This window comes from Hemibagrus wyckioides, linkage group LG28 (genome assembly GCF_019097595.1).
Source record: "Hemibagrus wyckioides isolate EC202008001 linkage group LG28, SWU_Hwy_1.0, whole genome shotgun sequence".
NCBI lineage: Eukaryota > Metazoa > Chordata > Actinopteri > Siluriformes > Bagridae > Hemibagrus > Hemibagrus wyckioides.
Window position 1 is genome coordinate 11,936,063 of NC_080737.1, and position 18,308 is coordinate 11,954,370.

Here is an 18,308-nt window from a genome sequence, read left to right on the forward strand (position 1 = left end):
AGCTCCAGAGCTTTAAGGTTAAAGCATGTTTTCACAGAGTCATATAAAGTCTCCAAAAACCTCCTTTCAAACTGCTGTTCATGTTGCATCATGGGGTAGCACAACACTCTCAGAGTAAAGCACTATCCATCTCCTTGTGCATACATGAACTCAAAAGACACCCGTGATTGGCTAATGCTCCTACGATTGACAGGGGAGAGACAGAGTAAGTACGTCATTCTTGTTTGCTTCAAGAAGACATCAAGATGAAGTCTGACACCATGCCCTGAGGTTACTGTGTGAATTATGAATGAGAATTTTAGCAATGCACAAAACTTTATATTAATTCATGATTTATGACGTGTGTGTGATTTAGTTGTGACTTTTTTGACCCAAGTTTCTAAGAATCTCAGAGATTAAAACTCAAACTTGCTCAGGATTTAGGTCATGTTCAGTGTAAAGATTGTAAAACCACAATGTTCGGGTTTGATTTACTTTTTGCTCTAAGTTTATTATTGTATCTGTATTAATTTGTACAGTTATCTATAATGTAAACTTGGTGGTGGTTTTGAGGTTTGATATACCTGTAGTTTCCAAGCAACTAAATGGTTAAAACCAAATTCATTTGTTTGGTCTTATCGTGGATGGTAAATTTGGCTCTTGTATTTTTATCCTAGATTTGTCACGTGCCTTAAATGATGATTAAGGACTTGAATGTGTGAAAAAATTACCTTTAAATGTACAAGAGAGTACTAGAATGTCTAGAAATTACCTTTAAAGGTACAAGAGAGTACTAGAACGTCTAGAAATTACCTTTAAAGGCAAAAGAGAGTACTAGGACGTCTAGAAATTACCTTTAAAGGTAAAAGAGAGTACTAGGACGTCTAGAATTTACCTTTAAAGGCAAAAGAGAGTACTAGGATGTCTAGAAATTACCTTTAAAGGTAAAAGAGAGTACTAGGACGTCTAGAATTTACCTTTAAAGGTAAAAGAGAGTACTAGGACGTCTAGAAATTACCTTTAAAGGTAAAAGAGAGTACTAGGACGTCTAGAATTTACCTTTAAAGGCAAAAGAGAGTACTAGGATGTCTAGAAATTACCTTTAAAGGTAAAAGAGAGTACTAGGACGTCTAGAATTTACCTTTAAAGGTAAAAGAGAGTACTAGGACGTCTAGAAATTACCTTTAAAGGTAAAAGACAGTACTAGGACGTCTAGAATTTACCTTTAAAGGTAAAAGAGAGTACTAGGACGTCTAGAATTTACCTTTAAATGTACAAGAGAGTACTAGAGCGTACTAGAATGTCTTGAAATTACCTTTAAAGGTACAAGAGAGTACTAGGATGTCTAGAATTTACCTTTAAAGGTACAAGAGAGTACTAGAACGTCTTGAAATTACCTTTAAAGGTGCAAGAAAGAAGAAATGGCGGTGCAATCGGTGTTGAATATCATGCCATTGAATTGCTTCACTATTAATATTTTAGTTTTAAAAGCAGTTTTACTGTCTTTCTTCGAAGGGAGATAATTTTATGGTTGTGTCTTCTTTCTGAAGCTTGGGGTTTCAGAGAAAAAAAGACCAAATTAGTTTTATAGCACTGGAAAATTTGCAGAAAAAAAATTAGTTGGAACACTACAGCAATTGGCATCGTGAATTATCCAAAACTGACTGCAGTCATAACTTAAAAACATTATGAGCAAAATATGTCAAGCACATGTTTCCAAGCTCCCACATTTCTGAAAGCTGTCATATTACCCCAGTTTAATTTACAGTCTTTCTCAATGAACTAAATTACAGTTTCATGTTATACAATTAAAACCACCTACAGTTTATTTTTTTTTGCCTTCTAATCCTCCACAGTGCTCTAGGGCAGTGGAATAAAGAGGTCAGTAGTGTGTTCTTTGAGGATTTGGCCTTTTCGGTTCTTCTGTGTGTTGTACACAAAGTGGCCTTTGATGGATTTGTGTGTGTGCATGTCTTGTAGGCAGGGTGTCTGTCATCAGAGCTAATTAAAAACAGGAAGCAGATAGGTTAGCAATGCTTATTGGAGCATGCAGGAAGTCCACAGTTATAGAATCTTCACTCGCATGACCGCCGAGGGTTGATGAAAGCTGGCACGACAACAGACACTTCCTTTTTTTTTGTATTATATCCAGCAGGAGGATTGTTTGTGAGAAAGGGAGTGTTAATTGACCTGTACAGTAATGACCGCCTCCATGTGAGCACCTCAGTGTTATTGAAAAATGAAAAATCTTTAATATCTAAAGACAGTTTGGCAAATAAAAAAATATATAATAAATAAATACAATGTAAATCTAAAATAAATTTTTAAAAAATTCAATTTAAATAAATAAATAAATATTTTGTTACAGTAGGGCTGTAGTCAAGTGAAGGTCAAAATTGAGTCCAAATGAAAAGGACACTGAAAACCCAGAGTGAAGATTGAGACAAAAGATCATCTAATCCTTTTTTTTTTTTTGGGAAGCTAAGCCTTTGCTTCATTTGTGCATTGTGACCAATGCTTCAGCTGCAAAGGTTATTTTTAAAAAGATGGTCAAGACCAAGAACATATTTAGTGAGACCAATTTCCAAGAATGAGACAAGTTCAAGTCAATACATAAAAGTTTTGAGACGAAACCCAAGCATTTTTGCATACTTTTTTTTTATTCTTTAGCTATAGTTTATTTCTTAAACAATTCAAGACATAGCTTTTTGAATTTGTCTATAAAATTCTCTTCCAGGTGAACAACCAGCAATAGTGTAATATCTCTCTTCCCTTTTTATACAGTCCATAAGAAGGATGCGATTGAAGATTTTCATTCGAACCTTAATGTAAAGAAAATGTAACACTATCTTATATATCCTTCATATCCCTTTTTCATTATCAGAGAAAACAGACCCCGAGCCTTGTCCTTTACAAAAGGCCACTGTGAAGCTGAAGCCTTGAGATCAACAAGTTCTTAATTAAACCTGCAGCATAATAGGATCTAAACCTGCCGTGATCCGCGTCTGTGTCTGTGCCATGTCTTTTCCTGTGCCTGGAGAGAAAGAGCCTAGTGTCTCAAAGCTCCACGCAGATGCTGTGCACTGTAAGACTGACACCTGAGGGACAGTAGGATCTGTGTGATACTGCCACTACAAAGATGCCGCACTGGAAATCTAAGCCTAGCCCATGGAGCTCCACCAGGTTTTCAGTGGCTTTGTCTTCTGGAAGCCAGTTTCATCCTCAAAGGAGCTGCAAGGACAAATGTAAACTTAACGTTTTCACAAAACACATGCTATACCCAGGATTTCATAATATACCTCTATATAAGTCTGCTTGGTATAAATCTTCTGTGTCCACAGTGGGTCAAAACTAATGTTAACCTAAACTCAGAAGAGATGGTGGCGTTGTGAGCTTTTGCTTTTATGTTCCAAAGATCTTCATTTAACTTTAGCCTTTATTTATATTAAGCCTCATTCACCAAAGTTGCACATGACCAAATCTGATTATAGACTAAACGTATTATTGACCAATCTTCAGTGTAACTTTGTAAACCAACTTGTGTGGCTGCAGTGTGTGCAAATTTGAGCAAAACGTTTAACAGTCTGAAAAATCCTCGATTTGCAGTTTTATTAGCAGCGTGTAATTTATAAATCAGAATGCACAGACGTATTATCAGCTCATTTGTCCTTTATTGAGTGAAAACAAGAGGTACCAATAAAGCACCAACCTGGTACTGAGCAGGGAGGCTATTCAAAGATTTATTTTTATTACATCATTTCATATAAACACTAAAACATGCCAGGTGCAATTTTATTAATTTTGACTTAATTAAATTCCTTTCAGTTTGTTTATATACACTAAGGATTTGTTTTGTTCAGGATGGAAACTTGGCTTATCAATATTAATAAGTAAAGCTTTCATTAAATCTGGTTTTAGCCTAATCCCACCTATTCATGTACTAAAATGAATAAAAACCTTGCCATCAACAGGGTTCAGAATAAGTACCACAAGTGAGGTTAGAAAACAAATATTTTATTTATTTCATATATTTCCTGGGCATCGGTCCACTTCAAATTTACACCAATAATTCTTTTGACTGCGTGTAAATATTAACAATGTATGTAGAAGCATAAAAATAATAAACTATTATACCACCAGAAGTTTGTGGACACCTAATCACCATACCTATATGTGATTTTTGAACATATGGTTGCCATTACAGATTACGTCCCGCTTTGCTGTTATCAACAATATGCAGGACCCACCATGGTCCCTTATCCACCTCCTTGGACATTAACACACAAACCCCCTTTGTTGTGTTCATATTCGTTACATTAATGCACACGACTCAGAGAGCCATACTGGACCTGCACCTTCTTATCTTAACCTTGTCCACTAATGTTCAGTCCATTAATACGAGTCACATACAATTGCAGTGAAATTCTTTCTTCGGATAACTAAACTTTGGGGGTTGGGGTCAGAACACAGGGTCATCTATGATACAGCACCAATGGAGCAGTGATGGTTAAGGACCTTGCTCAAGGGCCCAACAGTGGTAGCTTGGCAGTGCTGGGGCTTGAATCCTGATCCTCTGATCAACACTATTCAATTCAATTTCAATTCAATTCAATTTTTTTGTATACCACTTTTAACAATGGACATTGTCAAACAGAAGTATTGAAACAGAAAAAAATTATAATGTTTAAAGTTAAGTTACCTTATTTATCACTTAATGAGCAAGCCTGAGGCGACAGTGGCAAGGAAAAACTCCCTGAGATTGTATAAGGAAGAAACCTTAAGAGGAACCAGGCTCAGAAGGGAACCCATCCTCATTTGGGTGACACTGGACAGTAAATAATGTAAATGTTGATAATGCGCTTCCTACAACAGCAACCAGGAGCTCTTGAGGAACTAATTGGTCAGTGTAGTTTCTGAGTTCACCATAGACTTAGCACTAATTGCTTCCTGCTGAAAGCTGACTGATGCAACGCCAGATCAAAGATGGCGTGATACTCTCCAAGTAGTTCTATTCATGGCAGTCCCCTGGGTCAAAGACTGTCCACGCAGATCTATCTCCAGCAGCAGCGAGCACCACCAAGTGACGATACTCCAACCAGGGGTAGACTGTCTGGATGGATCAGGCAGGTCCGGAAAGGGGAAGGGGTCACACTGGAAACTGAAACTGGAAACACTAATTTGCACTGGCATGTAGCATTTGCAGTTTAGCATTTGCACTGGTTCACTTTTATACACTATTATACTGCACTATTATGTTCCTTTGCTTACATTACTATGCACCAGTACACCGAGGCAAATTCCTTGTACATGTAAAAACCCAAAGTACTTGGCAATAAAGCTGATTCTGATTCTGACAATAACTTCCACCCTTCTAGCAATTCTTTCCACTAGATTTTGGAGCACGGTTGTGGTGCCAGATTGGATCGAGCTCCCAGAAGACTACAGTAACTCCAATAATTGCTGTTTACAGCCACGGTGAACAGAAAAGCATCTCAGCGCATACAAAACATCAAACCTTGAGGTGGATGCGCCATAACAGCAGTAGTATATAAGGGAATAAATCTAAATATCTATATCCCCCACATCTAAAAAGGGAAAGTAGCCTGGAGATCCCAGGCTGTTGAAGAAATAAGAAGAAGACTGATTTTGCTCAATTTTGTGCAACTTTTTCAAATAAAGTGTAAATATATATATATATATATCGTATACAGGATATCACATATATGCCACTACAAAGATACAGGAACCTTGGTGAGATCAGGTACTGATGTCAGGTCTTGGATGCAGTCAGCACTCCATTTTATTCCAAAGGAGTTCAGTGGGGCTGAGGACTGGGCTTACTGCAGGTCACTGAAGCATTACACTTGAACCTGTCTTCATGGACCTCATAATGTGCATAAGGTCTTGCTGGGCCTATTAGTTCCAGTGAAGGGAAATGGCAATGCTATAGTGTATAAAGACATCCTATACTTTTGTGTATATAATAGCCACAATTATTAATTTTATCATTGCTGTTAAAAAGAGCTATTCATATTATCTAGAAGGTTCTGCCTTCTGATTTGCATGACTAATTCACTGAAATCACTCAGTAAGCTATCAGTCATCTTTGGTAACATTTGATTGTCAGACAGCAGATGAGAGACATGCGTCATCAGCCTGGTCCATCTATTAATTATTTTCCCCTAGTCATTTCCTGTGTGGTAAATAGACGGAACCCAGATGGAATAAAACTTATAGTACAGCTGCTAATGGTGAGTGAATGCTTAGCTAGCAGTCTCTGTGTTTACCCCAAGGCAAGTGACAGCAGCTGACTTTACAGGTGTGTTTGAGGTAAATGTGAGCTCACATCATGATGATGTTATCAAAGTGACATCAAAAAGCTCATCCAGGCAGCAGTTCAGCTGTGCTTAACAAGTTTTGTCTGTCCTATGCCCATGGATCTCATGTGTTGTCATCCCTACAGCTACACTGTCATCAACAATGATGAACTCTTGTTGGCTTGACATGTATACTAGTCAGGTGAATTGCATCAAGGTGGTTTAAGATGAACTTTTATGTACAGTTACACTGCTGAACATTCAGCGACATGTACTGATTCTTATTACACCATCTGAGGGCAGCATTCTTCAATGTTTCACTCGTATAATGGGCAACCAGGACTGTAAATCTTTCTCTTACAACTGTGTTGACAAAATAATCCACTGCAGTTATGGATATTTAAATGGCAGACACTCTTCAGATAGGGACAACAGTGTTTGCAGAGCCCTGTGACTCAAATCACTATTCTAAAATCAATCCCAGCTGCCCTGTTTTTCTTATGCTTTTCATTTTTCTTCTTTCTTAGGTATTTTTGAGTGGCATACTATGGCAAAATAACAGAATAAGATTAATGTCTTTGCCCAGGAGATTATGTAATATGTTTTGTCCATGTTAAGAAAATTTAATGATGGTCTTATGCAGCTAAACCGGTCAACCATATGCTTAAATTTCAGAATTTAATAGCATTCCATGAGGATGCCGGTCAGCATGATATATGTGTGTGTGTAAATGTGGTAATACTTTTATTTAAGCTGTGTAAGTACCATGCAGTCTGCCTGATGAATGTGGTAGCAGAAAGTATCTGTCTGTGGTTAGTGGATCTCAGTGGTGTGTGGGTTTTAAATCCAGACATAACCTTATTAGCTGTCATCATCTCTAATCTCTCAAGAACACTGAAAGAGATTAACATTTAGAGTCGTAAACACAGTCTTTTTGCCATATTTTTTTTCTTAAGGTTTCCCCCAGACTTTTCCACTCTCTCTCCCTTCCTGAGAGCTTTTCCTTTTGTTATGGCTGTTATGACTAAGATCTGTGTGTCCCAACAGAGCAGTCTACTTAAAATACACTTTTGTGTGTGTGTGTGTGTGTGTATGATATTTTGACCTTTGTTTCATGTTGTACATTGCTGCTGGTTGTGTGAGTTGCTATGGCCAGATGTGTGAAGAAAGAGATGCCATGAAATCTGTAGTGACCATCTAACACATCTGCTAAAAAACTGCAAACTTCTACATACAGTAGCTCTATTCTGTAAAATGGTACCACAGTAGAAATGGCTCTCCCTTTAATATCCAGTAAGAAACAATACATGCTCCTGCTCCCCTTACATTACTGACTCAGGACTGTACAGCATACTTACCGCTAAGATGAATGTCTGTACTTACAGGGTTGAATATGAGTAATAGTTCATTTGTTAGCTCTATGAAGCTTGTCGACATCTGAGGTGCAGATGATAGTGGTGGGTCGTGTATTGGCATAGACAGTTACAGAGTGCAGACCATGCTTTCAGCTCAGTGGCATTGGGGAAAAGTAATGGATCTGTAAAATTGGGCAGAGATTATGGATGGTTCTTTTAAACACTACACAGCCAGAGTTAAATTCGAGCACGAATTTTGAGTGGTTCAATATAGTGAGTTAAGTTACGGCAAAGAGTCCATGACAGGGGTGGGTCCATGAGAGGACTGGGTGGTGTCATTTACAAAGCCGTTGGTAGGAAGTGTCAATAATGGGTAGAGAGATGCCAATGATGTACTTGACTATCCTTCCAATCCACTGTAGTATCTTGTGGTCCAAGGCCAATGTGCCAGTGTGATAGTTATTCAGGACAATCACAATATTTTTTTATTACATATACTAAAAATCTTGTTTCTAGACTGTTGCATGTCGAGAAAATGAACTCCTGAAGTTATGATCTTGAAAAGTGATCTGGTAGTCTGAAGGGATCCAATAAATAAACTTTTAACTGGTGGAAGCATCAATGCTGAAGTTAGAGTAGTACAGAAGAAGTGGCATTAAGCTCACAATTGTGGGGCGTCCTTACTGACAATGTGGTTGATTAGCAATTAAGAGTCTATTAGAATAACACCTTACAAGCCACAAAAGAGTGGTGAGGATGATAGAGAACGAGTACCACAAGTTGAGGGCTTGCCTAGATGGAGAGGGAGATTACAGCAAGCCAGACAGATATCAGTTTCTGGTGTTGAAGGAAATACAAACCCAATTTCAGAGAGAGAGAGAGAGAGAGAGAGATCTCTGTCTTAGATGACATCCCCTGTAGCAAAAGGGGATGATGTTGAGACGTTGAGACAACAAGTGGACTTTTACCTCTCTTTGCTTTTGTAACACTGTAGTCCCATGGAGCTTCTAGAGATTACAGTACTTTAACAGTGAGGCAGAGATTGGGTGAGATAACCTGCAGTCTTTGAGAGAAAGGCAGTGTATGGAAGTGAATGGAAGCCCTGTCATGTGCTAGCTTAGTCAAAAATAGACAAAGGAGGAGAGATGGGAATGTAGAGGAAGTTTTCTAGGAACTGACTCTTTGACCTGTGTTAGAAAGCATCTTAATCCCTGCTGTCCTCCTTCAAATCTGCACATTGATGACATCATTGAGGTGTGAATCTATGTTGTATGAGTGATTAATGGTTATGCACTGTAAAAGAAGCATTTGGAACAGTCATGACATTCCCAGATGTTGATACCAAAATGTTGGTATTTGAATAAATAGTTAATTGGTCATATTGAGTTTACTTAATTGCTTTAATTCATTTTACTAAAACATTAATAATTATTTATATTAAAATACCTTTTGTCATTTTTCATTGGCTTTTGTCATTCCTGCCCACTTACTGTGTTTGGTCAGCACACAATTACAAGTAGATTTCAGTAAGAGAACTGTGCCTTAGTAAAAAAATGAGGCCAAAGATCACATAAAGGCACATAGAGCGCCTGAGAAACTGTTACGAACTTAAAATGAAGTCTTTGCTGGCATGTCTAAACTAGGGTCATGAGACAACAAATGCACCATTTTCAACAGGGCTTTCTCTGAAATTTTCCATTTTTGCCAGCCTTGTTTGCAGCCATGATTTTTACTTATTGACCTGATGGCTATGGACAGGTCATCTCTAAACTGGCCATTAATGAAAACACACAGTATGATCTATATTTAATCATTTTGGGCCTAGATTTAATCATGAGATTAAATGACCATGGAAGTGTATCTTTAGTATAGACAGTTTATTTTACAGTTTTCTGTCAGAAGAAAACTAAAAATAATAGTGGATATAATGAATGATTAAATGTTGAATGCTTTTAGTGGCTTGTGCGAGTAAAGCTGAGAAAAGGAATTTGATGGAAGGCTGCCAGCCTGATGGGAAGGACAGACAGGCAGCGAGTGGATCGAGGCTTAGTCCCAGTCTGGGTTCCGGTCGGAATCTGTGAAAGCCATTGCAGTGGATTTCCGAGACCGACAGGGACGTGCACACATGCTAGTGTCATCAGCCTCTCTCATGCTGGTGGCTGTGGCTAGGCCATTTTTGCCTTTTAGACATTTTATTTTATAATAGGAAGGACCAGGCCTTGGCTCTTTCCCACTTTAAGATGGGTAGAAACAGGCCACACAGTGTTGGGTCCAGTTAAACAGTAGTGGAGTTACTGATATTTATCAAAGGACATCTATTTCTGTTGGTATTAACATAAAGTAATTAGTCCTTTTCTGTGCATGTTTAAGTGTGCAACGGTTTAGAAATGTATACTAATTGCAAATCAGTGATGACACAGGGACAGAGGCATGAAATGACCCTAAATAAAATGCACACAAACACAAAAGCCTATGAGAGAAGTTAGAGGACAATGATTTGTTCAAGTGCTTTGATAAACTTGGCAGTGAAGAATGATGGGATGCTTTCCACAAGCTGACAGGGTAACAAACTTGAATGCCAGATCTGAAAGTATTGTGACAACTCTATTGCTTAAGATAATCTCTTTGGACAGGACAACTATAATAGAGCAGTAAATAGATTCACATGTCACCAGGAAAAAAAAAAAAAACTTCTTCACTTTTTCATTATCTACTATTACCTATTTAATATTTACAATATTTTTTTTTCACAATTATTTTACCTTGTCATAGTTTCTATAGAAGCAATATTTTTTTTAAATATCATTTTTAAGAATGATTTTGGTCATGATTAACATGGAAAATAAAATGGAAAATAGGAAACCAAGTTTTGAACCTACAGTGAGTGTACAAACAATCAGAAACAATGAGCTGAAAATTGCTGTAAATCACAATCACAGTAATATGACTCCTTACTATCCTTACTGTTAATACTCAGCACAAGTATAGCCTTGTAACTGTGGGTATATCTAGTGGATGTACATACTGGTTCTGCGGCATGACAGAATAGCCTCTAAACACATTACAAGGTATCTGAGCAAAAAATATCGAGCACTTACTGGAAGCAGTCATTCCATTCAAAATATAGCCAATAGCGTTATTCCTGGATTTCTGCCCACAACAGATTTATGAGGCCAGTGACCTACCATTGCAATTTTATTTTTACTGGCAGTGTAGGCTTGGTTATTAGATCAGATGATGGCATACCTGACTCACTGTGAGTCTTAAGGTCAAGTGGAATTTTATTGGCTTTTATTTATAAATATTGTATATGATACAGTGAATTATGCATTGTATATTGCATACAATAAAAAATCAAAATAATGCATAATGAATAATACATAATAATACAGTGGCACTGTACACAGGACTACATAACATGCAGATATACATGTATACATGAACAGTGTACACAGAAAATACTGTAAATACACAGAACAGTGCACAGTAAGTAGGCAAGACAGCAGAACAGTATTGTGTGGAAACTCTAGCGCAAGTGTCTGTGAACTTCTGACTGTGGGGGCAGCAATAAAAGACTCTCCTAATAACTGTCCAATAGACGCATTATGAATTGCAGGCATGTAGTGACTGGCAGCAATGTGTTGAATATTCTCACTGCCCTGGGGAAAAAAACTGTTGTAAAGTTTGTTGGTGGTGGTGGTGGTGGCATGGAGGCCTTCTAATAGACCATAATGTCGGTCGTCTTACTGTCTGCATTTCCCATACCGGATGCTCAGATGAGTCAGGACGCTTTATTGTACTATTGTAGAAGGTTCATTAGACCATTCCGCAAGCTGCTCCAACTCCTCCCTATATGCTGACTCATCATTGTTGATGATAAGTGTCACAACCACAGTATCATCAGCAATTCGATTATATGATTTGAGCTGTTCTTTCCAGTAGGATCATGAGTCCACAATGTAAACAACAGTGGACAGAGCACATAGCCTTGGAAAATTTGTAGTGTAATGTAGTGGTGCTGGAGCTGGTGTTGCCAAGCCAGATGCTCTGGTCCTAATGCCAATCTTATTCAGAAAGTCCAGGACCCTGTTGCAGAAAGATGTGGTCAAGCCCAGCAGGCTCAACTTTCTTATGAGGTGTTGTGAGCTGATTGTGATTAAATGATAAAAACATCGTCACTTAGCTGTCCTTTTTCTCAGATGGGTTATAGACAGGTCAGTGGCAGAAGATATAATGTCCTCTTTGATATAGTGTCCTGGAATGAGTCCCTTGTAGTGGGAAGGCTGCTTATAATGATGATAGTTGTGAATGCAATGGGCTGGTAGTCATGCAGGTGGATTAACTATGGACAGACTTTTTACATGACATTTACTACCTATATAGAGAGAGAATACTTGGTTAGTTCTGGTGGACTTCCCTTCCAAAACATTATTCTGTACCTCAGACCAAGCATAGAAATTATTCAGTGTGAAGCATTCTCCATTACAGACATGTAAGGTACAGTACCTTTGCCATCAGTGTTGGCACTAATGTCATGTCACATATGCTGTGTGTCCTTGGTGTTTTGAACGTGACCATGGATTCTTTGTGTATAGTTGTCCTTCACTATCTGATAGCCTGGGATAGATTTGCCTTGCTGTGTGGAGAACTGCCTTGTTGTCTGACCTGAACCAGGTTTTCAATAGACTGTGCATCCTTGAGATCATCCATGGCTTCTGGATTGCATGTGTGGTGATGGACTACTCACTTGCTAATGTATCCAGGCACTGAAGCTGTACATTCCTACAAATCTGTGGTGCTGCACATTTGGTAGCAGTCTCTCTGAACTCCATGCTCAAAACTGTCCTGAAATACTGAGATGGCTCTATTGCTCTCCTGTCTCAGAACAGTTGGTAATAGTCTGTACCCCAGGGTTAGCATAACAGAGATGTGGTCCAGCAGTCAAGGTGGGGGCAGGATATAGCTTTGGATGCACTGTGTACAGTGGTTTAAACCAATTTGGCAGGTTCTAATGGTTAAAGTCCCTGCTGGCATTGAAAAATCTGTAGGGTTATGCAGTCTGTATAGTCCCGTAATACTTTCCTTGTGTTTCACACACACACACACACACCCCCCAGTCAGCCATGACATAAAAACCACCTCCAGATACCACTTGTGCTGCCAAAACACCCCTGAACCTTCAAGGCATGGGCCACAAGACCTCTGAAGGTGTGCTGTGGTATCTGGCACCAAGACGTTAGCAGCAGAACCTTTAAGTCTTATAAGGTGGGATTCTACAGATACTCCATTGGATTGATACCTGGGAAATTTTCAGGCCAAGTCAATACCTTAAACTCTCTGGAATGTTCCACAAACCATTTCTGAGCAGTTTTTGCAGTGTGACAGGGTGCTTTATCCTGCTGAAACATACCACTGCCATTAGGCAATATTATTGCCATGAAGGAGTGCAACAACATAGGTGGTATGTGTCAAAGTAACATCCGCAACATCATGTTCCACTAACCATTTCTGAACTATATTTTCAGGTGTATTATCCTGTTGCAACAGGCTTCTGCCTTTAGGGAATACTGTTGCCATGAAGGTGTGTACTTGGAGTGCAACAACATAGGTGGTACGTGTCAAAGTAACAATCACATGAATGCCCGGTCACATGTTTTCCAAGCAGAACACTGCCCAGAGCATCATACTGCCTCTGCTAGCTTGCTTTCTTCCCATACTACTGCTATCTCTTCCCCAGGCAAGCAACACACACACCTGGCCACACCCGGCCACATGATTGATCAAACCAGACTACCTTCTTACATTGCTCCATGAGGTCTGCATGGCCACTCTGACCAGTCTGTAGCTATGCAGTCTGGATGCACTGTGGTCTGACATTTTTCTGTAATACCCGGCATTAATTTCAACAATTTGTGCTATACTAGCTCTTTAAATGGGCTAGCATTTGCTCCCCATGTGCATCAGTGAACCTGTGGCACCTATGACCTTTTCCTTTGTTGGAACATTTCTTGGTAGGTACTAACTGCAAACTGGGAACATACCACAAGACCTGCCATTTTAGAGATGCTCTGACCCAGTCATCTAGCCATCACACTTTGGTCCACAATCAAATCCTTATGCTTGCTTCTTTTTCCCCCACACAACCACTTTATATAAATTATATAAAACTGTTATATGAATAAATATTCACTGTCCACTTTATTAGGAACACCTGCCATGCCATTGTCTAATCAGCCAATTATGTGGCAGCAGCACAGTGCAAAAGATGTGCACATACAGATCAAGAGCTTTAGGTATTGTTCATTTTAGACATAAGACATGGGAAAAATGTGATCTCTGTGATTTTACTCACGTCAACGATGCTGCAACCTGATGGGCTGGTATGAGTATTTCAGAAACTGCTGATCTCCTGAAAATTTCACACACAACAATCTATAGCATTTACACAGAACAAAAAGCATCCTGTTAGCAGAGGGTCTGCAGTCTGTGAAACACCTTGTTGATGAGAGTGATCAGAGGAGGACCCAGACGAGTAAACCAAGGTGGTCTGTCTCCTGTTACAGCCTGTTCACTTCAAGCTGTGACACTTTGCGGATGCTGAGATGCTTTTCTGCTCACCATGGATGTCAAGCTTGACCTGGCAGCATGAAACAATTTGGCCATTATACCTTATGAACTTCTCTTATGAACAAGATATCCACCCAGAGAACTTTCACTCACTCAGTATTTTTGGTTGTTCCTACCATTCTGTGGACTGTTTCTGGAATATTTCATAAAGCAGTTTCTGGAATATTCAAACTTGCCCTTCTAATACAAATATCCATACCATGATCCAAGTCACAGAGATCAGACTTTGATGACGTTTAACGATTTTGACCTGGATCTGTATTTTCTTTTTTGTATGCTGCATGATTATATGATATATCACACACACACACACACACACAGCTGACCATAGTTAATGCACGGTTAAGTTTTTGCTCTGTGTACCTCCCTTCTGTTTTAAAGTTTCATTTGCATCAGGTTGGATTTTCCATCTATTCTCCAATGAGAAATGGAAAATGGCAATGGAAAATAAAAAGGTCTCATACACAAAAAAAACAGCGATATAACCTATCACTTATTTTCACAACACTTGGCTGAGTCTCAGAGACACCAGAAATGATGTATTTGTATTTAATAAGAAAAGAGTTAGGAACAATTTAAGTAAAAGTGGAACACTTGTCTGGCCAACTTTTAATTAGTGATGAAATTGAATAGGAGCTTTAAAATGAACCAGCCAGCCTCTTCAGCCTATAACTGCACAAAATCCAGACAGGAGAACGCTGGAAAGAGCGATATGAAGTCTTACTATGACCTATTTTAATGAACTACAAAACAGATGGAGTGCAGTACAGTACAAACAAACAAACAGTGCATATTTATTTTTGGCAAACTAATCGAATTTGTAAAATTCATCAAGTAGTCCAACTTATGAGAACGCAGGAATATTTGGGAGATTTAAAATCAAAAAGAAAGGAAGAGCAGTGACAGCTTTCCTGGCCCGCAATATGTAGAATCTACAACACAGGATCTCTTGTTTAAACACAGATTTGCCTTGAATGCCACTTTTACGATCAGGCAAAGGTAGATCTGACAGCTATAAATGTGGACGATACCAGCCTGAACACGAACAAATGCCTTGTAGAATTACCTCAATTGATACAGCTAGAGGAACAGTTCGAATCCATCATCATCTGTGTAGCAGATGAAAGGAGGGAAAGAAAAAAATGGCTTCTTCATTTCTTTTGTCTGCAGGCTGCTCTAATCCTCTTTTAGCTTTCTTGACATTGTGTAGACAAAGGACAGCTTCCTGGCTCGCATTACATCAAACTCCAAAAAGTAAGCCACGTGGACAGTTTCCTTGACAACAGCTGCAAACATCAAACGACACAATGCCTGAGTGGACGTAACGGCCGACTCATGCGTCAAGAAACTGATTCCACCACCGTGGCAAGAATTATAACATCCTTGGAAGCCGCAGCTTGGAATGAGTCATAGTATGTTATCAGCCCAAATACTTTATCCAAAAAAAAGATGAGATTTTATATTTCTGCATTTGGAATTCACTTCCTAGCAATGTGTGCTATGTGTGCTATGCACTATCATTAGAGGTCTTCATATTGCTGGCCAATTTAATTTACGTTTGATTTTTTTTTTTTTTTTTTAAATCATATTTTAAGAAGAGTCCCAAAACATTATTTAAAGCAATGGAAGACAAATGTATTACAGGATACAAACACCCACAATAAAGGAAAGAGAGAAAGAGCAGAACAGATCCAAAAGGAGCAGTTGGTACTGTACACACAATGAAACAGGAAGCCGGTGTTACTCATAAATACAGGGTAGTATGACTGATTTTTTACACATTTGTTTCACTGGCAGTATCTGAACACCTAGAAGCTGATACTGTATGTTAGGGCCATTTCAGTTTTCACAAGATAAGAGAAAACAGAATCAGAAACCGATCTAGGATTTATGTTAAGATTATAGGAGACAGCGTTTCATTTGATGCATTATCAGTTTGTCAATGACTTTAAATAATTGAGTAGCTTTTCAACAGTACAGAGATTCTGTCCAAGCACTGAGCTCTGAAATGCTATTTTTGTCAATAATTTGTTTTGTCGGTTGCTGGGACATAAACCATTTGAAAGCTTAACTTGTCCCAAGTGATGCCATATGAGAAAGAATATTATTCAGTGTCGAAAGTAACTTTGAAATGAACAGAAATATTTAGAACTTCATTGCCAAGAGAAAGATTAATCAAGACTTTCATTCTATCATTCAAGACTGTCATAAAGCCAATCCATCTACTGGCATGTTTGGGGTAGTGGGGGGGGGGGGACAAAACAGAAAACTTGGAGGAAACCCACACAGAAACAGAGCGAACATACACAGAAACTCCACAGTAATTTAGATTAGCCCAAGCTAAGGATTAAACCAGGGATGCTGGAGCTGTGTGGCAGTGATATTATTCCATCACACCATGGTGCCACCCTCACAGAGACTGCTGCAAGCCAAATAAATGTAAGTGATACTGTTTGTAATAAATTTAACTAGAAAAGATTGCAGGTCTGTAGTGCAACAGTACTAGGCCAGAATATAAATGATTTTAGAGGCACAACAAACCAGGGACATACAGTGAGAAGATATAAAAGTTGTACATATGCAGCCCCAGAAATTGATGCTTCCTCATCCATTCTTTATTGTGGGTATGGTGTTCATAGAATCATAAAGGTAACCCTTCTTTCTCCGAACATGACGAGCTGGATCATTGACGGAGAGTTTTCTTTCTTTTTTTTCTTTCTGTGTATTGTCTGACCAGAGTGTTTTTACTGAAGTTAAAATTATGCTTCTTTTTTCTGTAGGAGTTTTGGGTGTGGTATAGGAATATAGATGAATGCACTGCACTTTATTGCTTATTGTTCTGTCTCTATGTATTTTTTTCCTGCCAATTTCCAGCAGTTTTTTTGTAGTCACTTCTGGTTCCATGAACTTTCTACCATCATATAGTCAAACCAGCTGTACTGACAGGGATGTTTAAGGTCTTTCCTATGGCTCTATAGCTTTTTCCCTTGGGGGTTGAGTAATGTGGTCCCATAAAACTTTAGGATGATCCTTCACCATCACCATAATTGTCGTTTGTAGCACATTATCTTTCCAACCATCATTTAAACCCACAAAGTCAAAAGATATTATGTGTTAAATTTGAAGTGAACATATACAGGCGAAATATAAAAACCAGAACAATTGTGTCAAGAAAGCTTCTCTCACCATCAAATGTTCTCTCATCTTGTTGTTTTGTCTTCACTACCCAAAATTGGACTGTGGCTGGACAAACAGCAAGCTCCCTATTGCATTAGCACCTCATTGGATTAACAGCAGAAGAGTGTTTATATTGACTAAAACCAAGCCAGGATATTTCTATTCATCTTCTTGGATGAACAAAACTTGACCCTGTTACTATTGCCTCTTTTTGTACAGGAACTTTCTTGGTCTTATAATGAGAGAAGCAGACCAAGCTCAATTTGTGCATATATGGTAATAAACATACTTGAACACAGAAATGCCTGAATATGCACTCTGATCCTAAAGTGAAGTTTGAAATGAAAAACAGACCTGTGTCTTGTTATTCACTGTGTTTGCTTGTCGACTCTCACTAGATGTCCTGGTATGTCCTAGTACATAGCCTAACATTGTACTGCTGGCCCTGAGCCTAATCCTGCACAGGTGGATATGTGTACGTTCCTATTGCCAGAGGAAGCCAAAGCCACTATCATAACAACAGAGGCAGCAGGTCAATATCAGAGTGTTGTAACAAAATAGTTGAGATAACCTTGGGAGAGAGCTGAAATTAACTGATCGACCAAATTCAAATGGTAAGGTTTGTTGGAATTATGTATTTCAGACTTCCATTGAAATTTCTACTGGATTTTTAGATTTCTTACCCAGTTTTAATGATATTTAAGACCTTCTTGTGTTTAAGACCTTCTGTGCATATCTGAGGCTTTTGTAATGCAATTTAGATAAATTAGAAGCCAAGCCTAACTAGGACACTGTAAAGTTGCATGTCAAATGAGTATCTAGAGTTTTAACAAGTAAAAGATGTCTGCCAAAA